Source organism: Dama dama, chromosome X, assembly GCF_033118175.1.
Source record: "Dama dama isolate Ldn47 chromosome X, ASM3311817v1, whole genome shotgun sequence".
NCBI classification, from domain to species: Eukaryota; Metazoa; Chordata; class Mammalia; order Artiodactyla; family Cervidae; genus Dama; species Dama dama.
Window position 1 is genome coordinate 51,781,995 of NC_083714.1, and position 7,190 is coordinate 51,789,184.

Genomic DNA, 7,190 nt, shown 5'->3' on the forward strand with positions numbered 1-7,190 from the left:
CACCACGCTCTGTCCTGCACTCAGCCTGGTGGGAGGGGCTCTTGGCATCTTTTCCATCAGACAACTGCTGGGTTGGGCAGGAGAACTGCTTCCACTGTGCTGGCCACCTGGCCATCAGCTAGACCCAGCTAGACATCAGCTGTATAAGCACAGCCTGATGGGAGAGGGCAGGTCTGGGTGCCAGACCTCACAAGGCAAAGTACATTCAAGTCTAAGGATACCTGTCCTGCAAGAGCCTCCTTCATCGTGCAGGGTGTCAGGTCTCCACTCACCCCTGTATCACTCAGGGCTGGGATGTTGGGAGCCTGGACCACATCTTCCAGGCAGACCTGTAAAGCACAGAGCCTGAAACGAGGCAGAAGTTGGGGAGCATGAAGAGCGGGGAACCAAACACTGACTCACATCAAGGGACCGTGGAGGGTTTTTTAGATGGGGGTGTCGTCTGGACTGGGACTTGTAGTGAAGAGGGTCTCCTTGGATGGGAAATGGGAGAAGGGCCCCCATAGGGGTCAGATCCAAGGAGGGAACTGAGTCCAGGTGTGTAGCTGGAGCAAGGTCATGGGAAAGGGGCTGGGATACTAGCCTGGGTCCAACTCAGGGGCGACTCTAAGGCATCTGGCCTGTGTCCTGTGTACAGTTGATTAATGCCCTCACTTGCAGTTTTAAAGGCAAGCCATTGCCTCTCTGCCCAAGAAGAATTCATTGATTCAGTCATTTGGTTAGACAGTGATTTGACAAAGCTTTGTGTGCCTCGCGTACACAGGGTCAGGCAGCAGATAGACAAGAGGGGTGCGCAGGTGAGTCAGGCAACCAGCATGGCTCTTTCCAGGATGAGTGGCTCTGGCAGCTGGTGCCTGTCCTCGCTGAACTGGGCATGGGCACTGTCTTCTGCAGGCTGACTTCTCCTGGCTTGTGTAGAGGTTTCCAATTCTTGTTCCCGACTTCAGAAAGAGGTTTAGAGAGATACTAGGTCTTTATGTCCTGAGAGTTATTGCCTGAATACTGGATGAGATGGTTAGATAGCATCACGAACTCAGTGGACGTGAATTTGAGCAAACTCTGGGAGATGGTGAAGGACAGGGAATCCTGGCATGCTGCAGTCAATGGGGCCACAAAAAGTCAGACACGACTTAGCAACTGAACACACACAGAGGTGAGGGCATTGGTCCCAGATTCTCCTGGCCCCCAGCGGAAGGTTGATTTGCCCCTATGGCGCCCAGTGTCCCCTAGGCTGAGCAGAGTGACTGCTGCTAATGCATTGTGCAGAGAAGGAAGATGTGGTACAGGTTTGCCCAGACCAACTCCCCAGTGGCCTGAGCTGTGGCAGCTTCAAGTGCCAGGAGGAGTTTACCATTATGGGTCCCTCACTTACTGCCTTTGAAGGAGTAGTGCAGGCAGTGAAGACAAGATGATATGGGGAGGGTGGCCTTGGCCTGTTGTATTGCCCACCTAGTGTTCCCAAATGACACTTGGAGGAGGCTTTAGGAAAGGAGCCAGCTTTGTGTCTCAAATGAAACTAGAGTTTGACAGTAATGCGCTGCTTCCTCGTGCCATCTGCTGGCCGGCTCTTCCAACTTCACTTTTTTTTTTTTTTTAATTGAAGTATACATAGGGCTTCCCTTATAGCTCAGTTGGTAAAGATTCTACCTGCAACACAGGAGACCCCAGTTTGATTCCTGGGTTGGAAAGATCCCCTGGAGAAGGGAAAGGCTACCCACTCCAGTATTCTGGCCTGGAGAATTTCTTGAACTGTATGCTGTATAGTTCATGGGATTGCAAAGAGTCGGACACGACTGAGTGACTTTCACTCACTTTCACATAGTTGATTAACAATGTTGTGTCCGTTTCTGGTGTACAGCAAGGTGATTTATATATATATATATATATATATATATATATATATATATATATAAAACACTTCCAGATTCTTTTCCATTATAGGTTATTAAAGATATTGAGTATAGTTCCCTGTTCTATACAGTAGGACCTTATTTATGTATTTTATACATTGTTGTTCTGTCTCTCAGTTGTGTCCGACTTTGTGACCGCATGGACTGCAGCACACCAGGCTTCCTTGTCTTTCACTCTCTCCCAGAGTTTGCTCAAACTCATGTCCACTGAGTCGGTGATGCCATCCAATCATCTCACCCTCTGGCACCCTCTTCTCCTTCTGTCTTCAGTCTTTGCCAGCATCAGGGTCTTTTCCAGTAAGTTGGCTCTTCACATCCGGTGGCCAAAATATTGGAGCTTCAGCTTTAGCATCAGTCCTTCCAGTGGATATTCAGGGTTGATTTCTTTAGAATTGATTGACTTGGTCTCCTTGCTGTCCAAGGGACTCTCAAGACTCTTCTCCAGCACCACAGTACTACTATCTTATACATAGTAGTGTGTATCTGTTAATTCCAAACTCCTAATTAATCCCTTCTCCTGTTTTTCTGCTTTGGTAGCCAAAAGTTAATTCTCTGAGTTTGTTTCTGCTTTTCAAATAATTTAATTTGTATCATCTTTTTAGATTCCACATATAAGCGATATCATAGAATATTTGTCCTTCTCTTTCTGATACACTCCACTTAGTATGATAATCTCTAGGTCCACCCATGTTTCTGCAAAAGGTATTACTCCATTATTTTTCATGGCTCAGTACTAATCCTGTGTGTGTGTGTGTGTGTGTGTGTGTGTGTACCACGTCTTCTTTATCCATTTATCTGTTGATGGACATTTGCATTGCTTCCATATCTTGGCTATTGTAAATAGTGCTGCAATGAATATTGGGATGCATGTATCTTTTCAAACTAGAGTTTTTGTCCTTTCCAGGTATATATTCAGGAGTGGGATTGCTGGATCATATGGCAGTTCTGTTTGTAGTTGTTTAAGGAACCTCCACACTGTTCTTCATATTGAGTGTACCAATTTACTTTTCCACCAACAGTGTACAAGGGTTCTCTTTTCTATGCACCCTCTCTAGCATTTGGTCTTTGTAGGTTTTTTTTTTAATACTTTAATTTTGTTTTTATTTTATTTATTTTTTTCATTTATTTTTATTAGTTGGAGGCTAATTACTTTACAATATTGTAGTGGTTTTTGTCATACATTGACATGATCAGCCATGGATTTACATGTATTCCCCATCCCGATCCCCCCTCCCACCTCCCTCTCCACCCGGTTCCTCTGGGTCTTCTGAGTGCACCAGGCCTGAGCACTTGTCTCATGCATCCAGCCTGGGCTGGTGATCTGTTTCACCCTAGATAATATACATGTTTCGATGCTGTTCTCTTGAAACATCCCACCCTTGCCTTCTCCCACAGAGTCCAAAATTCTGTTCTGTACATCTGTGTCTCTTTTTCTGTTTTGCATATAGGGTTATCCTTACCATCTTTCTAAATTCCATATATGTGCATTAGTATACTGTATTGATCTTTATCTTCCTGGCTTACTTCACTCTGTATAATGGGCTCCAGTTTCATCCATCTCATTAGAACTGACTCAAATGAATTTTTTTAATGGCTGAGTAATATTCCATTGTGTATATGTACCACAGCTTCCTTATCCATTCATCTGTTGATGGGCATCTAGGTTGCTTCCATGTCCTGGCTATTGTAAATAATGCTGCAATGAACATTGGGATGCATGTATCTTTTCAAACTAGAGTTTTTGTCCTTTCCAGGTATATATTCAGGAGTGGGATTGCTGGATCATACGGCAGTTCTGTTTGTAGTTGTTTAAGGAACCTCCATACTGTTCTTCATATTGAGTGTACCAATTTACTTTTCCACCAACAGTGTACAAGGGTTCTCTTTTCTATGCACCCTCTCTAGCATTTAGTCTTTGTAGGTTTTTTGATGATGGCCATTCTTTCCAGTGTAAGATGATACTTCATTGGTGTTTTGATTTGCATTTGTCTGATAATTAAGAATGTTGAGCATCTTTTCATGTGCCCTTTGGCCATCTGTGTCTTTGGATAAATGTCTTCTCAGGTGTTCTGACCATTTTTTGATTGGATTGTCTTTTTATTTTTTTGCAGCTTCAGTTTTAATTAAAAGTGGTTGGTAATAAGAGCTTCCATGGAAGAAAGCTCCAGGCAGTGCTTGGAGGGTATGAATATAAAAATGAGGTGCTAAACCTAATATGTCAATACATTCTAAATTATTTCTTTCCCTTTTCCTCTTCTGACCATTTCTGCCTTCTTAATCTTTCTAACTTTTTCCCAAGGCATGGAGATGTCAGATATATAGCAATGGATATTAAAATGGATTCTTAACTCTCATTACCACAAAAATACAGCAACTGAATTTGCATGTTCCATGCCTTGAGCCTATAGCAGGAGCCCAGGCATTGGCACAGAAGCCCATCGTTTGTATCCCACGGGTCCGTGAGGGTAGATGGCTCCTTTTTTTTTTTTTCCATTTAGTTTTATTAGTTGGAGGCTAATTACTTTACAATATTGTAGTGTTTTTTGCCATACTTTGACATGAATCAGCCATGGATTTACATGTATTCCCCATCCCGATCCCCCCTCCCACCTCCCTCTCTACTCGACCCCTCTGGGTCTTCCCGGTGCACCAGCCCCGAGTACTTGTCTCATGCATCCAACCTGGGCTGGTGATCTGTTTCACCCTTGATAATATACATGTTTCAGTGCTGTTCTCTTGAAACATCCCACCCTCGCCTTCTCCCACTGAGTCCAAAAGTCTGTTCTGTACATCTGTGTCTCTTTTTCTGTTTTGCATATAGGGTTATCCTTACCATCTTTCTAAATTCCATATATATGTGTTAGTATGCTGTAATGTTCTTTATCTTTCTGGCTTACTTCACTCTGTATAAGGGGCTCCAGCTTCATCCATCTCATTAGGACTGGTTCAAATGAATTCTTTTTAATGGCTGAGTAATATTCCATGGTGTATATGTACCACAGCTTCCTTATCCATTCATCTGCTGATGGGCATCTAGGTTGCTTCCATGTCCTGGCTATTATAAACAGTGCTGCGATGAACATTGGGGTGCACGTGTCTCTTTCAGATCTGGTTTCCTCAGTGTGTATGCCCAGAAGTGGGATTGCTGGGTCATATGGCAGTTCTATTTCCAGTTTTTTAAGAAATCTCCACACTGTTTTCCATAGTGGCTGTACTAGTTTGCATTCCCACCAACAGTGTAAGAGGGTTCCCTTTTCTCCACACCCTCTCCAGCATTTATTGCTTGTAGACTTTTGGATAGCAGCCATTCTGACTGGTGTGTTATGGTACCTCGTTGTGGTTTTGATTTGCATTTCTCTGCTAATGAGTGATGTTGAGCATCTTTTCATGTGTTTGTCAGTAGATGGCTCCTTTATTGAGTGGATGTGTGCCCATGTAGCTCATAAGCTGGGCCAATGCACGGGGCACACAGAGGGGCTGCCTATTTGTGCTCGTGATGCAAATGACATGATCCAGAGCCTGGGCTTTGGGATTCAGGGACCTGGGTTTGGATGTCAGCTCTTCTCTTTGCTATGTAGCCTTGGCACTTAGTATCTTTGGGTGTCTCTCTTCTCTGTTGAAAACCAGGTAGCACAAGGTGGCACTCATGTCACAGGGCTTTTCCAGGGCACAGCCTTGGACGTCATGTTGTCTCCCACTGGGGCTCAGGGTCTGTCTTTGCTTCTGCTTCTGCAGTTGGGAGGTTATTCCACCAACACTGCCCATGAAGATTTTTCTTGATTCCCAGGCTTTGTAAATTTCAGAATTCTCTAACAGTGTTCAAGGGACTATAATGTGATCTCTGTAAAATTCCCTCATGCTATTTGGAAGTTCTTAGTTGTGCATGTAGAAAATGAGATGATTGGTCCAGAACAGTGATTCTCCAACCTTTGTGCCCATGGGATATCTGAATGGCAGGTGGGGTGGGGTTCAGCCTCCCAAACAGATCAGAGGCAGGCTGCTCAGCTGAAGTGAAGCCTGCTCCCCATCCCCCTTCTTCCTAATCTGTTCCTGGCCCACTCCTCATAGAGGTCCCCCAAACTGTGCCACAGAACACAGTTTGAAAACCAGTGACCTAGATCTCAGATTTCAGTGTGCATTCAGATCCCTCAGGGATCTTGTCAAATGTGGTTTCTGATTCAGATGTTCTGAGGTGGATGTGAGATTCTGTGCTTCTGAACAGATCCCAGTTGATGCCTAAGTATCTGGTCTATGGATAGCATTTTGAAAAGCAAAGGTCTGATCACAGACTGCCTTTGACGTTTCACATCCTTTGGTTCAGACTTCTTACTGTTACTCTGATTGTGTCATAAAATTGTTGAATGAATGTTTCTATTAAGGGCAACATCCTCAACTATACAGATCTGGAAACTGACCTGGGATATGAAGAAGACAGAAAGTATTTGTTTCTCAGCTGTGAGTGTCTGAAACATCTGTAAAATATTTTCCGAAGAATACAATTTTTGTTAAGAAGCTGTTGCACTTTGTTAAGAAGAGTTGCACTTTGGTTTGGTTGTAGTCTGGATCATACAGAAAGTGTTAGTCAATGAGCCGTGTCCAATTCTGTGCTACCCCATTGAGTGTAATCTGCCAGGCTTCTCTGTCCATGGAATTTCCCAGGCAAGAATACTGGAGTGGGTAGCCATTCCTTTCTCCAGGGGAATCTTCCCAACCCAGGGATAGAACCTGGGTCTTCTGCATTGCAGGTAGGTTTTTACCATCTGAGCCTCAAGGTAAGCTAATGGACAATTTCTAAGGGAATTTCTGATGGGAACAAGTGACCTGCTTTCAGCCTCTGGCTGAGGCCTGTCTCCACACTCTAGGTCTAAGTGAAGGTTCAGAATTGTGGACAGCTGTTGGTGTGTCTGGCATCCATGTGCTTTTTTGACAATCTTAATGACATGGCATCTAGAAAGATAATCTTCATGTTAGTGGTCTCCGGCCTCCACTCTTTCTGTCCATTGCTGAGTTGAGTGCTCCAGGTTCAGTGTTGTAGAGTGTTCTGTCTTCTGCACTCTACTGGGACTCCTCTGCGTGCAGAAGACCAGCGGTTTTGACAGACCATAGGGCTTTGCTTGTCAGTCTTTGTCGGTATCAATTCAGTAGCATCATGGCTAAGGTGGGGAACCCACTTTAGCAAGGAGACAAAAGTCCAGTTGCTAGAGTAGCCAGTGTGTTGAAATGGCACGTATCCTTTGTGGAATATGGCAGGAGGACAGTGTGCTCTGTGGCATTGCCCGA